A 17,473-nucleotide genomic window follows, 5' to 3' on the forward strand; every position below is an offset into this window, starting at 1 on the left:
ACCATAAAAAAATCCCCTTCTTCACTTTTTATACAATATTTTCTTTCCCTATGAAGAAAAACAAACAGAATTTCTATACCAAAGAGGGATGTGCGTAGTTTACATTGAATCCCCTCATTCCTTCGCCACAAAGGAAAACTTCCTTAAGATGGAAGAGATTTGAAAATGTTTTCCAGTTGAAATCCACACTCACGAAGGAAACACCTCCTTCAGTGTTCGACTCATTGACGTAAATACAAAACCCATGTTGGTGGATGCCAAGTGTGAAGATAAGACACGTGAAAATCAATTTGTACAGCTGCAATTTCACATGATACCGCTTCTCCTCAGTTTCTCCAGGAAAGTATGTGGAGGAGAATGTAGCTACCTAATCCTTTCTCAATAGAAAGGATAAAAGGGCTCCTCCCCATCACGTATGGCATGAAAAGGTGTTTGGTTTATCAATTTTATTGGTACAACATCTCCAACTTTGATCTCTGTGGCACACTCTTAAGCTTTTATTGAATCCTTTTCCAATGAAACTGCGAAGGGTTTAATACTGGGAAATTGTTTGGACTTGCTTTTTGACCTTCATCTTCAAAATCTTTTTTTCCAGATTTATTAGAGAAAGTCTTCTAAGGCTTCCTTTCCTTTAAAAATCAGCTAAGAAAATTCATAAACGATTTATTTAATTAATTTACAAACCACGCCTCCTATTGGATTTCCTTCAATATAAAGCTTTTGAGCATATACTTTAATGGATATTTTCTTCTTAAAATAAAGAACTGAAAAATTCAAATTAGATCTAATTTTCACTATAGGTTAAAAATATTATTTTTTTAAACAAAAATGCTTATGCTTAATAAGGATGTAGTTTATCCATTTTTTGAGCAATGATTTTTCGAGTTCTCTCACTCTAAATCAATTTAACTTTTCTTTTTTATGATCATCAAGAATATTTTTCATATCTTTTGTGATTTCTCTCAATGAGGCAATAAGAAGCTCAAAATGAATAAACACCTTTCCGAAAATATAATTTTCGAAAAGAAAAACTTTTTTTGTTACAAAATTCTGAGCACTTAACGCTTCAAATAAATCTTAAATTAGACCATTTGTCAAAAATTCTTGATTGTTTAGTAAAAATTTTCTTAAGCTTTTCTCATAGAGCTTTCTATATAAAACACATATCTATAGAAAGCTTCATGTAAGAGAAAGTTTATTGGTCTAGAAACCTTGCAGAGGAAGCGCAATTGTATATTTACTTTGATTGTTTGACTCTTTTGGTGAGCTTCCTTTATTTTTAGGACACGTGTCGTTTCCGGTCTTCCCTAAAAGGGGAAAATTTTCTTTGAAAACATTACGACATATTTCTTACTAAAAGTGAAACCTTTAAAAGATTTTTACATCGCGTCTATTTTTGCAAAGTTGAATGATTTTCTTTGTATTGGTTTTTATGATGTGCAACGAAAAGGGCGCATATTAAAACCTTCTTCGATGGAATACGTATTTAGTTGTGGACGTTGAGGATCATCTCTTCGGGTGGGAGGGTTGCGAAGAAACGGAAATGGTTGTGAGATATGGAATTTCTGGGTGTGAAATAGCAAACCGTCTGTTGCTGGGGGAGAGAGCACGAGCTGTTTGTATGATTTATGATGCAGCAGAGATCGAGGAAGAGTATTATTTTCCTATGGAACGCTCGGTGCGTGTAATTGAAGACGACAAAGTGATACGGAATGTTTAAGATTAAATACATTGTGTTTGTTTTGTCAGTATTTGCAGGGCAAGAGCGGGGTTGGCTTAAGGTTGGGACAAAAGACACAGAGAAGCACTCACTCAGCTGGTCTGAGCTCCATGCTACACCCCCATCCTTCATTTATCGCTACAAACAGTCATCCAACTCTATTATCCTATTCGCCCCATCATTCATCTCGGCAGAGATGGACGGATATGGTGGGGTGGGGTTGGTTCTGTGTGTGGGTTGACCCATCCTCAGCTACGTGAGAATTCTCCAAAGAGATCAACCGTCCCGCAAAAATGATATTCATTCACGACATACTTTGCAAAGTTAATTATTTGACACGGCTTTAAGCCATCTCCTCCCCAAAGTCTTCATCGTGATGAACAAGTGAAAGTTAAATCTGTTTTTAATTTGTTGCTCAAGTAGAAAACAACCTACATTAATCGGATTCAGTCTAAGGCCTGTGAGAAAGGGTGCGTAAAACGCAGAAACTCCTTCTCCACCGCCATCCAATCTTTTTTTCCACCAAACTTCCCTCGTCAGGAAGCTTATTTATCTTTTTCATATAAAGCGGAAATGAAAACTTTTATGAAGTCACATGGAAGCTTTTTTATTGCTAAATCTAGGATATAATATTTCAGATAAACAAGAGGTTGAATTTTTCCTTAGGGGAATCTAGGGTGAGAGTTGGTAAATCTTGAAGTTAATTTTCTCTTTTTCTTTGACCAAACGAGCAAAATAGCTTCAATTTAATTGGGTAAAGGACTAAAGCTCCACCCAATTCAACAAACGGGTGGAGCTCTTTTTGCAAAGTTTCGCTGAATAAAAGTATAAGGGTTGATTTTTTTTCTTTTAATTTGGACTGTAGGCGGTGTAAGTTGTGGGTGGAAAATTTCAAAAATATTTTGTTATAATTGGAGTCTCTTAATCCCTAAAAAATGGCATTGCTTCTCACCCCATATTTTCCTCTCTTCGCATATTCTTCCAATTTTATGTGAGTTTCCCAATGAGTTTTCTCTACATATTTTTTGCAATATCATTCCGAAATATTCAATCACAATATTTATAAGTAATTTTGCGCTATTTATATGAATAAACTTGACCTATTGTCGCCACCCGCGCAAACATAAATTTTTCCTCCTTCTCGCAGCAGTATGAAAAGCTCCCATTAGAAGGAGCATAAAAAATAAAAAAATTGACTGCTCGTAAAAGTAGTTAGTAGCGACGAAAGGTCTATTTGCTGCTGCGGAAAGGAAGAACAAGGAGAAAGCTAAAAATTATGGGTCATTCATTAAGTGATTCATCGCTTGAGATTCAAAATCGATCAGACTCTTCTGAGAGGGGAATTTTATTAACATCCGCAGAAAAGCCCATAAATCCCTCTTTGATTGTGGACAATCCGGCGACACCATTGTTGGTTGTTCGCTGAATTTGTGGGGGGGTTTGGTGCAAAAATGGAACGTGATGGTGGCATTTTGCTGCACTCAATTGCGTGGCTTTCAGGGCAGGGGGTTTGAAGAATAAATCTCAAATAGGGGGTTGGATGGCAATAAATCGTAAGGCGATGCAATAAATGCAGAAGAGCAATTGAAGAGTCGTAAAATTCACTCCACACCCCCTTCTTCCCCTATTTCGCACATTAATACATCCTTTACACTTCCTGCTAAACAGTGCTATTTAAATTTAAACCCACCACCTTCTGGATCACGTTCGCGTCAGCTGACGTCGAGGAGGGTATTTGTGTGCCATGAGAAGGGTGGGTTTTGTGCCACTTGTTGAGGGTGAGTGTTTTAATTTAATTTTAGCTAAATAACCCTCATCCATCTTCACCTCCATCGTATTGCACGTCTTCCGTTTTTTCGTTAAACAATGCATCGCAGAATACTTCTTGTATAAAAATAGAAGGAGAAGAAAGGGCACTAGCAGAAGTTTTTCTTTAAAAAAAATCCAACAAAGTGTCCTAAATATTTCCCAAATTTCATTAACACTTAATTTTCTAATTCTCACCATGATCTTCAACCCCATAGGGAGCTTTTTAAGGATTTCTAGTAGCAATATATTTAACAAATTGTAACCGATTGACTACAAATTGCTTGATTATTGAGGAATTTGAGTTTGGAATCTAAACCAATTTAAACATGACAAGAATTTCGCGTGAATTGCATAGAAATCGTTCCAAAAAAGGATTGAGCTTCAAGTGGAAATGCTAAGAAAACTTTATTCTCACTCCCCCACATATCCTCTTTTGTATTCAGCTTCGGGCATCATTGTTGAATGAAAATTCCTGAGGGTTCTCTCTCTCTCACTACATTATGTTACCCTTGTAAGAAGCTCAAACGGACAAAATTGAAAGGGACACCCCCGTGTTACATGGAGAGCTTTCAAGTTTAATTGTAAATTAACCCGAGTTTTGTACTTTATGTCGAGAAAATTAAATGAAACAGCCAACAGCTTGCTAAAACCCCTCATTGGAGAAAGCTCATAAACACAGCCACATTGTGAGCTTATTTAGGGGTGGTGTATGTTTGCAGAGATCTCACCTCGTGTTGCTCAATACACCACACACACCCCTCAGCCAATTGAATTTGCTTCTACTGAAGGTTCTCACCTCATCTTTCGCACCAAATTAATTGTCTAATTAATTGATATCACTGGCAATCTCAACCACGAACAAATAGGATAAATTTAAATTCAATAAAGTTCCTTCACATTTTCTTGCCAGACTCCGTGTTAGATGCTTTATAAAAATGTTTCGATGGGTTTTCAGGGAGATTTTGGGGTCGTTTTGTTTGGCTGTGGAGACGGGAGGTGGGTGGGGGTGGGTGGAAAATAAGGGAGCGCAGAGGTAAATGTATTCTTGCGGTGTGACGTGAAAGTTGGACGGAAAATGCGTCATGTGGAGGTACTTGAGAGCTGAATAGAGTAAAAGCACCACCCCCGCAGAATCTTTTCACTTAATTACAGCTTCAATGTATTCAGCGGCTTTTCCACGTACCGCCCAGAGCATCACATGCTGAAAAGAAGTTGTTTGTAATGTGGAGCGACAGTGAATCTCCTCCATCTATTAACGCACTCACGGGGTTGGCGTCCTCTTTCCGTGAATTGAGGGATTACCGTGAGAAGTCATAATCTGGATGAGATTTATCCACAAACACTTCCTCCTTTTGTGCCTTGTGTAAGTGAGAAATAAATTGAGTATAAGAGCACGCGTATGTCGAGATAAATTGTTATTAAGATAAAAAGGAAATGAATTGAGATGAAATGTTTGCAAAAGCTGATTGAGTATACACATTTATGAAAGATCCTTCTTTGATTGAATGCTCTGGGTTTGAAACATTTTCAAGGAAAAAATCCTTAAATATATATTTTTTTATCCTAATTATTTGATATTTAAGTAAAAGCTGCAAGAGATTAAACATTCCCCATGAATACTTTATTGCTGTGAGCTTTGCATATAAATAAAATCTTATCCTTTCCTTCGAGACATTCATATCTCTTTTCTTCGCCCCTTTAAAAATGAAATTCTATGACGAAAATAAGAGCAATAAAAATTGCGATCCGCACCATGAATGAACAATTTATCTAACTCTAAATTCTTTGGAATCAAATCAACAAAAGAGATTTCTCACCCTGCATTTTTCTCGCCTTTTTTTTGTTGATAAATACACCAGCGTGGGCTTCCCCACCGAGATGTGGTGGTATGCTTTTTCTGCCCATTGTAGTCATTTTTATTGCACAACAGCTCCCTCACCCCTTTTTCAACAAAAAAGCAAACCCACGGAAATTTTTCAGAAAAATGCGTCACGTTGTAAATATTGCGACTAAAAATATTGAATTTAAACTCTACGAGTTGTTTTTTGTCCACTGCCAATCCTGGAAAACACATACGAACTGTTATGCATTTTCACACGATGTACACAATTGAGATGTTCTAAACACTATGAGTTCTATTTCCACCATCACGTACAATAAAATTTCCTATTGTGCTTTTTAAAACGCTGTAAATATTTTACAATGTGATGAAGAGCTATTTTACTAGAATGTAGTTTGAAGTAGAAATTGGTTAAGATGTGATTAACTTGAAAGCTTCTGCAAGATGATTTGACAAAGCCATTTGCACAATTAGTAGGTTATTTGAGTCCCCTGATAAGCAGGAGCATAAGCCAGATAATCTTACTAAATCCAACAAACAAAGCATATTACCTCTCATAATTAGCTTTAGTTTTAGTTAAGAGATTGTGATTTAGTAAATCTGACAAGTTTACTATTGAATCAGAATTACGATAAGGTGGGAGAGTTAAGGGAAAAGAGTTAGAAGATTATATTTTCTTAAATTTTCAAACTACAAAAGTTTTTTTCAAACATTCAACAGAAGTACTTTAGTTTTAATCATTAAAGACCGTGAAGACAATAGAAAAGCCCTCAATAGATTTTCAATATCAGGCTTTGAATCTAATCTAAAAGAAAGCTTTAAGATCTCTGAAGTCTTCCCCAGATCTCTTCTAATGTTTCCAGACAGTTTCTTGTCTGTTTGTCTGTCTAAAACTATAGACAAGGCCTCTCAATAACAAGCATTATAACAAAATTTAATGAATTCATCAGTTCTGTGAGAAAACTTTCCAAGAATTTTAAAGAAAATATTGCAGCATCTTTTCCAAGTATGTAGTATATGTATAACCTTTAAAGGAAAATGTATAATATTTTTATCTTCCAAATCTCGGATAAAAATACCATTTGTGGAAGCAAATGGTGCGAAAATTCCATTTGTATTATCATTTACAATGCCAATGTAAGAGATTGAGGTCAAGGAGTGAGATTTTTGGTTTCATACGTTTTGGGAAATATGAGACATAAATTAAGTGGTATGAAAAGCCTAATAAAAGCTCATGATTTTTCCAGGAAAAACTTCTTGCAGAAATTGTTGTCCCCAATATAATTTCCCTCTTCTTGAAATTCGAACAATTGGTCAATTCTGCGGTGCGGTGGTGGTGGTGGTAGAAGTTTCTGAGCTTATTATATTGAATTTTAGCTTTCTTGCCACAACTTTCGCAGGATATGTACGCCCACGCATGAAATGGAGTGACATAGGTGAGAAAGTCCACAAGTTGGAGGCGCAAGTATATAAATAGAGAGTGGGAGGCTGGAGTTCATGATACGGAGAATCTGAGTGAGAGTGGAAATGATGTGATTTTGACACCTATAATATCAAATTTCTGCGTCAATACCGGAGAAGTTGAAAAAGTCCCAACAAAATGCATGGAAAAGAAAGGCGAACGCACAAAGGCCATGTTTGTGGCAGAACAAGGTGTCACGCCGGGAAGGGAAGTGATGTGACGAAGTCTCGGTGATGGAGCTTTTTTTTGCTAGAAGGGGATGGAGGGTAAAGAGGAGATACAATTTGGGGTAGATGCGTCTCTTTTGGAAGTTACTTAAAATTCCCAGCCACACATTTTAGCCTCCCGAATGGGATGAATCAACGATGTGTTACACACACGCAAAGCCACCCCGAACTCCCACACCCCCCATCAATTCCCTGGTATATTCATGGGCAGATTAAGTGTGTGACACGAGGGCGGATTTACCCCACCCACACCCCCTGCCAGAGATGATGGAAAAGAGTGTCAATGTGGCAGTATTTCCTCATTCACTTCCCGTACCGTCTAACACGCTATTTGGGCCAATTGAAGAAATTTGATAAATTTTCTCAGAAGAAAAATCTCTTTTGCCGCTGAGACATTTACGCTCGTCTGGCAAGATAACTGATTTGTACGGAAAGCTCAAACATTAGTCCCATGAATGTGAGTCGGAAAATAAAAATTGGCCGAGGTTTTCTTTTCTTGCAGGAAAAACTTCTTTTGTTCTAAAACTTCGGCTGTTTAATTTTCATTAAACCGATTTTGATATTTTTCAGCGAGTTTTCAAAGTTCTTTTGTTGTTTAAAATAAAAGTAAATAAATAATTAAAAGTTAACGGACGGAAGTAGAAGATTTAGTTGATGTTAAAAGCTCTCAGAGAAAATTTAAGTAATTTGTCTAACTTTGTGTCATGAACCTGTAGAATTTAATGTCATTTTTAGATCTTAATACGATTGAAGGAAATTTTTAGAATAATTTTACTGAATTTACAAAGAAAATTTAAAGATTTTCAGACAAATTTTCATTTTTTTAATCGATTCAATAATCTTTAACCACTTTGGCTCTCACGTCTATTTAAAAATCTCTGCAGTGTGGATGTTTGTGTAATGAAATGATTAAATCAAATACTTTTTTTCCCATTTCTACTACCAGTGTCTTTTTGCCTACATAGCTGCAAGGATGAATTTTTCCTTAAGGGAGGCAATTCGTGACCTTTGCGTGCGTTTTTCGGTGGCAAGTGAATGTTTTATGGGTTTGCGGTGGGGGATCCTTTCAAAAATATTACGTGAGTAAGAAAATGTTAATAGCCACCCCCCAAAGGAGGAGGTGCTTACATATGTACAATGTTGTGTAATTCGTTTTAGACAAATGTGTCTCTTCTTGGCGAAATTGAGAAATTTTGTGAGGGGATGTGTTTCTCGCGCCCGTATCGATTCCGCCTGTGTGGAGATGATTGAGAATTTCCCTTTTGTATGCTATTAATCACATTTTATGCTAACACGTAGATGAAGCGTATTACTTTGTTGAAGTTGATTTTCACCAATCATCCTTTCGAGTGTCATAAATCAGCAAAATCATATTTCTCCCACATCGCGATATAGTACCCAATAAAAGAAGGAAAGAAATGCCATTTGATTTTGATATTAAAATTCCGTCGCGGGAAAATTGTCTGTTGCCATTGAATGGTGGGAGGAGGATATGTCTTTTGCTATCGCATCTGCCTATGTATGTATGTATGTAGTACAAAAGGCCAAAATCATAAAGTGGGCCGAACAAAGTGAATATTGTGTGCTATGTGGTGGATGCTTTCCCATGGGAAATGTTCATTTTCCTCATTTAATGGTGATACACCATGTAATCGATGGAGTCATCAATGACAGATTTATGTGGCCCTTGAATTCTTCCCCTTTTGACTCTATAGCCCCTATGGCACAGCTCAACATAAATACACACCAGCAACATTGACGTGAAAAGAGTTGGTGGTGTGTACGAAAGTCATGTTGGGGCGCATATAGAGCATTAAAGCCAAAAACATGGGAATGGTGTGGGAAGCAGGTGGATATGAAATGTGGTTTCAATGCAAAGTGTTGTTGCTTTAGAAATGTAGACCAATTACATTTCAAGTGTAATTTCACTCTAATATTCAATTTATTGTCTCAAATTGTATGCAATGGCAAGTCAAAGTGAAAATTCTCAGAAAGGTAAATTCATTTTCCAACTCAATTATAAGTTGTATTTAATTTCTCCATCAAAATTTATAATGAATGTTTTGAAGTTTTTGAATTTCTCGATTTTATTGTAAATTTTGAACTTGGTTTAGTTGAATTTTATTTAGCAATTCTGCATGACTAATTTCTCAAAAAATCCAAGAATTGATCACATACTTTCTTCAACCATTTCAGGATAAATAGCCAGACAATCATTGTTAAATTTTCTTAGAAATGTCTTGTTATTTTTTTCAAAGTTCATTGAATTGAAGGAAACCTGTGAAGGTTTTATCGGTTTTATTCTTTTTTTTTTCAACTGTTCGGAATGAATTTAAAATGAAAATTAAATGCATTAGAATGAACTTTCAGAAAATATTCTCCACTCGGTATATTTTCATTTTATTTTAATTTTCAATGAGATTCAAATTTTGCAAAAAAAAATACGCGACTTTATTACCTATTTCCCTTTTCATTCCCGTACCGTTATTGAAAAAAAAAGAAACGCGGAAAAAGCTCTCAAATGAGCTAAGATAGAAGTATAAGAACACTGAAGATGCAAATAGAGATATAATTTAAAAATCTGTGGGCGCAGAATTTGCTCATTCATTTACCCTCTTCATTCTCTCAATGATGTTGACATTCCCTTTTTTCTCACATTTTTTGTAGGCACAATTTTACGTAGGGTGCTTCCTCTCCCGCATTATTCGCCCATCGAAACTTTTTCTATGAGGAAAAATATTAATTGACTTTATTATGAAACTGCCAAGGCAGCGGTTAAAGTAAACATCAATTTATCGTCATCGCATCGACAGAATGGGAGAGAAAATTATAAGTTATTAGGATAAAGTTTTGTCCCATCAACGAGCTTGAAAAACAATATATACGGAACCTTTTGCATGGGAGATTATTGTCTTGGGCGATGAGAGTGACTTTTGCGGGGTTATTTCCTCGCTACTTAATTCAATGAGGATGAGAAGGAACCCACACCCTTTTGGATTTTAAACTCCGGAATGAATTTCACAGCATCATGCTTCGTGGCAATAAAATCATTTTGTGGCAAACAATGCCAAATATTTACACGGTTCCTCCGCAGAATATTTCCCAAAATTCCTTTAGGCAACATTTTCTCCCCCCAACAAGATACAGTTTTGGGGCAAGATATTTTGTTCAGTTGAGATGAAATATGTAGTACCTACGTACCCATAGTTTTATGCTGGGGATGCTTGCTATTTAAGAGTTTTTTTTCCTCCGTGGTATACAAAAGAACGATCAAAGGATATTTCTTAGGGCACGAAAATGCTTAGGCTATCTTATCACATTTATTTGATCACTTTATCGGCTTGATTATGGAAATTAGGGGATGTTTTTTGGGAAATAAAATTCTTCTCTTCGTCCCGCATATGTTGCTCTTCTCGGAGCAGAACATGCATTTCACGAGTTTTGAGAGAAAGGAAAATATATTTAGAACTTTGACCTTTTGTCCTCATATTCTTACAATATAAAATGCCATCCCCCTCAGGTTCATAGTGCGAAAGTGTGTTGTTATTCATTAAATTATCTCTGTTGTGCGTGACGCAATCTATGGTGGAGCATTATCCTGCAGGAGAGTGATGGTAATCCACTTCATAGAAGAAAACTTATCTCTCATGGTATAATTTTTGACCAAGATGATGGCGTCACACAAGAAGAAACTTTTCTATATGAGGGAAAATATTTTTAAAGAATGACTAAGGAAATGTATAGAAATGGCACGGAAGATGGCATCGCTTATCACTCGCGGTGCTCTATAGAGAGAAAGTCAATTCATCGAGGGGTGGTAAAGAGTGCAAATGGGGGCATTAGATGGAGTCGCAGTACATTAAGAAATATGTTAATTTTGCAAGATGTTCTTAGTGAGGAAAAAGAGCTGAGAGCATAATAAAAGTTCCGCTTAATTGCCGGGTGACGGATATTAAAGTGCGGGGAAGTTTGAGGTCATCGGAATGGGGGTTTGAGGAGCTTATTCTTTATCTTTTGACCTTCAATTTTTCACCGAGTCGGCAAAAGAATGGATTTTTAATTATTTGCCTTTTGATCGATGTTTTCTCAGTAGTCACGGCTATGTCGGAGGGTTGCTTGCGTAACAACCCCAACCCCCTAAAATCTCAGTGGAGTGTGTACGCCCATCCACGGATCCACAGATCCCAGGGGCGATAGCAGTGGGCGCAATAAGATAGTGATGATGGAAGTAAATGAAAAAATGTACAAAGTTCCGCACAAAAAAAAAACTTCAGGAAAATTCTTTTCTGCAAGCTCATCTCGTGCGTCGCGCTCTTCCATTTAATCTCACACTCCTTATGTCAGCTTTGTGGCCCAAAAATCTCCACATTATGTGTAGCTGGTGTACAGATAAATTGAGATGAGTCAAAGCTGCAAAAAAATGGCGCCAAAAGTGGGACGAATGGGGGATGAAAATGAATCTCCCAAAAAAAAAAAATGTGAACGACCCTCTCTACGCATCACACCACAAATCCATGCCACTTCCGCCATATGACCCAGTCTAGAGCAGAAATTAGCCATATGTGGCACTTTTTGGCACGACATTTACAGCGTTAGACTCGTATTGTTCACCCGGTGCCAATCATTTTCATCCCGTATTAACCAAGGGGTGCCTGAGTGTGATAATCTGGATTCATCTGCTCGCCATTCTTTTGGTATAAATAAAGTAACTTCTTGAAATTCTTCATCTAATAAACGCAGCTTTTTATTAAAATCTATTTTATTTTTTTCTTATCCTTAAGATATTTAATTCAATCAGATTATTAATTATTCACCCCTTAATAACAATACCCTTTGCAAAGAATGCGTTGTTAGGTGAAGAGATTTTCTCATTGATTTTGGGAGATATTGGAGTAAAGTAAGCAAAGTAGGATAAATCCGAGCTTGTTGAGCAAATTGGGAAATTGAGTGGCTTTTTCGCTTTTCCAGCAAATAGAAATGTTCATATTCACAAGCCTCGATTTATAACAACAGGTTCTATCTGAGAAATGAATAATATTTTGCAGTCTTAAATGTAAAAAAAAATTATTTACTTTATCCTCCGTCTTTTAAAATTTCTATTTTGAAGAAAAATGCAGAAATTTCCTTGAAAATTCTAGGAAAAGTTATAAATGATGCAAATAATATTTATTTAAAAAGGTAAGACTATTGACCTCGTCCCGTTAAAGAAAAAGAGTTTTTCCACGAAATGTTTTTTGTGTTTGAATCGTTTGAATAAATAAAATATTATTAGCTCTTGTATACCACGTGCATTGATTTTTTTTACGGTTTTTTATCTTAATTTTCAAACGAATGAAAATTCTCAGAAAGCATAATTTTCTCGATTCTAATCACTTTCTTCAGGCTTATGGTTAGTTTGATAAATTCACGTTTAAAGGTTTTTAATTTATGTTGAAAAGATATGCAACCTCCCCATTGGGATTTCAATTCCCAGAAACTGCAACAATTAAATGAAAAACAAAACTAATTTTAATTCCTCATTTTCAATAAAATTATGAACAAAACATGAATTAGCATAATTACATGTATAATTACACCATTTTCATTTATCCTATCGACTTAATTTTGTATCGTTTTATGTTTGATTGAATAGTGGAAAATTGGTTAAATTATTTCAATTGCTTTCTATTTCAATTTCATCACAATTTACAGCCCTAAAACTCATTTCCATTTTGGCAGGAGGCATAAAAGGAATTTTCCAAATCGCATTTCCCCTGTCTCGCGTAATAAAATGTGTCTATTTTTCTCAACTAATTCCTGGTCAAAAATCAAATTTGTATTCATGATGCGAAAAATATGAAGGGAAATAATGAAGGGGGCTGTAGCATAAAAATATATTTTAACATTTTCGCTCCTTCCATGGGGACAGTATGGAAAATTTAAGGGGAAATTTTTTTGTGGGTAATTCTGTGAGAGGAAATTGTTTTTCATTGCCATGTACGCAAGTACACGCGGTAGGAGTAGCTTCTTTTGAGGATGTTTGTAACGACGGAATGTGGTTTTTGGAAGTGATAAACGTAATTGCATTTATTGTGGTTGTTTTGATCTTCCCTCAAAATATATAGGGGTGATTATACGAATTTAAGACAAACTTCCACAATCTTGTGGGGAATTAATTCGGTGTTTTACCTGGATGGAAGATTTGAGGGGTGAACTTTGACTAACACGCTTGTTATTTGTCAACATGGAGGTGAAACTTTGCCAAATATTCCGGGAATTACATACAAATTTAAAATACAATGTTCAAATTAATGAACTTTAACCTACCGCGGAGGAAGTATATATTGAAGTTCTGCGAATTGGTAGATGTTTTGCAGCACAATTTCTTACCACACTTATTCGGCAGAATTATTTATTTTTGAGTGTATTTAATAGAGAATCTCAACTCCGACGCATATTCTTGAGCACATGAGTGAGACTTACGCAGCATATAAGCATATAAGGTGTATTCAATTTTCCTTATATTTATCCATCCCACTTTTGTGCTAATTGTGTGTTATTGCACATATTTATTGTTCTAAACCCCTCAGCTTCTTCATACTAAATATTACCATTATTCACGGACAACAAGAGAATGTGGGTGGACCAAGTGGAAGATGAATGAGTGAGATAAAAGGGGATGTTTTAAGTATTGAAACTAAACTACATATAGAGAAAACACTTGATCCTGAAGAGCACTAAACCGTATAGTTTTGCAGTAACAAAATACCCACACGATGCGAGGTATTCTATGAAACGACCACATTTAGATTCCATATAAATTTCCATCATCGCAGATATTTTAGATGTCTTCAGCAATATTCAATGTACATCATCATTTTTTTTTCTACGAATACACAACATTCAGTGTGAGGGTTGGGGGAGAGTAGCTTTCATTGGTTTGCAGTGTGCGAAGGGTGAAATTGTATTCAATGGAGTAAGAGCTTGGTAATTTAAATTTCAAATTATTCATGAGCATCTTAGAAAGATAATATCTCACCTAGACTACCCTTTCTCAATGCAATACTTTTGAAAAAAATGAGTGCAACTATGGCTGCAAATCCTTAAATTCCTCGCAATACCAGGAGACTCCCTTTCTTCCAAGAAGCTAAAGCATAAATTCTCAAAAGAATTGTTGAACGTCATACAATGTGAGGTATTTGGGTTATATATGTACATACTTTTACAAAGAAACCAAAAAAAGAAGACATTTTATGTGACGTTCGAGATGTGAAAATTAATAAAAATTGCGAAGAAGGTAATTTTTTATTTAATAAAAGAGCATGAAGAATATGGGCTATGAGTCCTTCCGGCCAACATCCGTTGTCGTGTAAAAAGGTCATTAAGGGGAGGTAAATAAAGTCAATTAGGGGTCACTTTATTTGGTGACATTTTCACTTTGAGAGAATAAAGGGAGCACAATTAGAGATTCACGACAGATCCCAAAGGGGGTATCACTCTCACTGTGATGATTACCATTTTGAAGATGCTGCAATGCATAATAAAGAGACCATGGATGTTGGACAAAAATGGATGGAAATATAAATTGAGTTTATGTATCTTATGAATGACCTTCGGCATGGTGGTGTGTCCCATCCAGCAAAAAGGCGATCTTTTTTATCATTTCCTCACTTACAACTTTCCTCTAGCACGCAAGTTTAATTGGAAATGTGATACACTTCCCCTTTTCTTTTTAGACCCACCCCACCCACTCATCCGCAGGCCGCACCTAAGATCTAGTATCTGTGAGGTAAATATAATTGCAAAAGACACCACACAGAAGTATTTTAATTGCGTTCCTTCGGGTCCCTTTGATGCTAATGAATTTGCTCTTGGTGCCATCTTCTGCAAACATCCCTCTCTGGCTGGCCACCAAATGAATTATGTGTGTATGTATTATCTCTCGTGAATTATTTTTTTTACCACAAAATGATCCACAAGGGAACATTGAATAAATTTTCCACTTTTGTGATTTTTTTCCCATTTTAAATTATTACACTGAAACACTACTTAAAAAAAAAAATGAGCGCACTTTATTCAAATTTCTAGGTCGCATTAAATGCATTAAAAAGAATTGTTGACAATTTAATATAAAATTCTAGGTTTAATTTGTGGTTAATTTTCAAAATTAATTTTTGCACTCATCTTATTTATTATTTACTCACTGTTGTCATGTCTAAGGAATTGTAGTGCATTTTTGATTTTTTTGATTGTTAATAAAATAACGATTACCTTTTGATAATTCTTTACAATAGTTTTTGTAAGATTTTCTTTTTTTTTTCATTCTCAACAGCTTTGGAAACTTGTTCTTAAAGTTTTTCTTATAATTTTAAAACCATCCCATTAAACCAAAATAAATTATTTACATAACACTTAGTACCAAATTACTCTATAAACTATTTTGGAAAGCGACTGGTCATAAATTAAAAAAAAAAGCTTAATTTTGCTGATTAAATCTTTTTCTTAAATGCAATTACTTTTTGTTCGAATATGACGGTTATAAAGTGATTTTTAACTCTCTTCTTTATTGCGTTCTTGGTATTAAAAAAATTATTGCCCTTTGCAGGTGCTTAGTTTCTGTTTCTTGTAGACCGAAAGGTTAATATTTTGTTCAAAAATATTTTACCTATATGAAACTTTAAATTAGAGATGGTCGGGATGGTAAAATAATTTTGATAACTCGAGGAATTTTAACAGCGATTTTTGAGGCATTTTTGTAGCAAAAAAAATTGATTTACGTTCTTGTTAAATGACGTTTTTTGTTTAGAATTCAGCATATCTTTTACTCTAAAAAATGCTTTTTGTTCACAAAAAATATTATTAAAAGTTTTCACATTTTAGTCATTTTGTTAATGTAAAGCTTCCAAAATTATCGAGCTTTCAAATTTAAACATATAAAACTAGAAAGTTTTAATTTGACTAAAGATAACTTTCTTGAGTTTTTGAATGGATATATCGGTAGAATATTCAACGAAAACAACTTATGCTAAGAAAACCCCAATTTCCCGCGATGAGGGTTACACTCGTTAGGGTCATATGGGTAAATTCTTTGAATTGTTTCACACACAGTGGTAAAATGAAATTCTATTTGGAAAAATGTTGTTCAGCACTTGAGAGTCTGCATTTTGCAGTAGGTGTGAGATGACTTCTTGGTGCGTGGGGGCAATGGTAGAGGATGAGAAGGAATTTTCACGACATTATTGAAAAGTGCGATTCCAGTACAACATTCCACCGCATACATCACAGCTAAGAAGTATGCAAAGGATTTGGTATTTTGTGTTGTAAGGAACACTGTGTGTAACATTCTTCACAAAACTTAGTTTCGACTTTGCGGAAAGAGTGTCGAATTTTCGGGGCGAAAGGGTGGCAAATTCACATTACATAAATTCCAATGATTCCAATACATTTCTCATGAACTTCTATTTTACCTTCTTTAATTGAATTTGTTGATTTTACACCAACTATGCAGTCTCCTTTGACGCAATTCCCAAAAGCTTCTCTATCCTGTTGCACTCTCCCACGTTCTGCACCCTCTGGTTATTGTCTGCTTCAGTCACTTTCTCAAAAGTTAATTGGAAAACAAATTAATTCTTCACGGCAATTAATTCAGAGACTTCACCACAGAACTTCTTTTTTAAATCATTCACAAAAGGTCCGTTTTTTTTTCTTTTTATGAGCTCCTTCAATAAAATAATTTATTTTACTTTTTTTGCCTAAGGAAAAAAGACGCAATGGGGGAAATAAGAAAATTCAGACCGAACTTGTTCTCGGATGGGAAGGATTTTTTAGCTGCTTTGATGTGGAATGACTAAAAGAGTGGACAAATTCTTTGGGTGCGGATGGATGTTGTGGTTTTTGTCCTACGACTAGACAGTGTTTAAAAGAAGTGGCGCTCGAGCTGCCCTTTATGTATCCCACCAGACTCTGGTGGGTATACGATGATGGAATCTGGAAGCAACAGTTGTTGAGCATTTCGCGTGTTGCGCATGACTTTCATCTCGCTCCGGCTGTTGCACGCAGTTCTTGTACAAACCACCTTGTCTCCATAGTCGTAGCTAAACAGCCCCCCAGCACACCCACTTCAGTAACCTCTCAACACTATGTAATGTGCCCTCACTTCTTCAGCACTAACGTTAAAGATATTTTTGGGAATGAATATGCGATTTAAATTCTTTCCAATAAGCTTTTGTTTAAAAAAAATTGTTTATTTAAAAATTCTTTTTAAAATTTTAAGTTGAAGTATAACGAAGAGTTTGTTCTATTTTTAACCTTGAATTTAAATATAATTTATTTTATAATTGATTTACTAGCAATAGGTATTTAATTGCAACTTGAGAAAACAAATTGATAATTATTTCTTCATATTTTTATCAATCCTCAATTACTTTAATAAACAC

General features: G+C 35.4%; 1 protein-coding gene across 1 annotated transcript in view; it reads right to left on the reverse strand.

Annotated features, from left to right (window-relative positions):
• The window catches only part of LOC129786298 (helicostatins), a 22,210-nt gene extending 5,208 nt beyond the window's left edge, over positions 1-17,002 (reverse strand). Inside the window, exon 1 of the mRNA XM_055821212.1 lies at positions 16,505-17,002. The gene's annotated coding sequence lies outside the window, so the exon portion shown is untranslated. The remainder of the gene's footprint in view (positions 1-16,504) is intronic.
• Between the last annotated feature and the right edge of the window lie 471 nt (positions 17,003-17,473).

The sequence above is a fragment of the Lutzomyia longipalpis genome, chromosome 1 (genome assembly GCF_024334085.1).
Source record: "Lutzomyia longipalpis isolate SR_M1_2022 chromosome 1, ASM2433408v1".
NCBI classification, from domain to species: domain Eukaryota; kingdom Metazoa; phylum Arthropoda; class Insecta; order Diptera; family Psychodidae; genus Lutzomyia; species Lutzomyia longipalpis.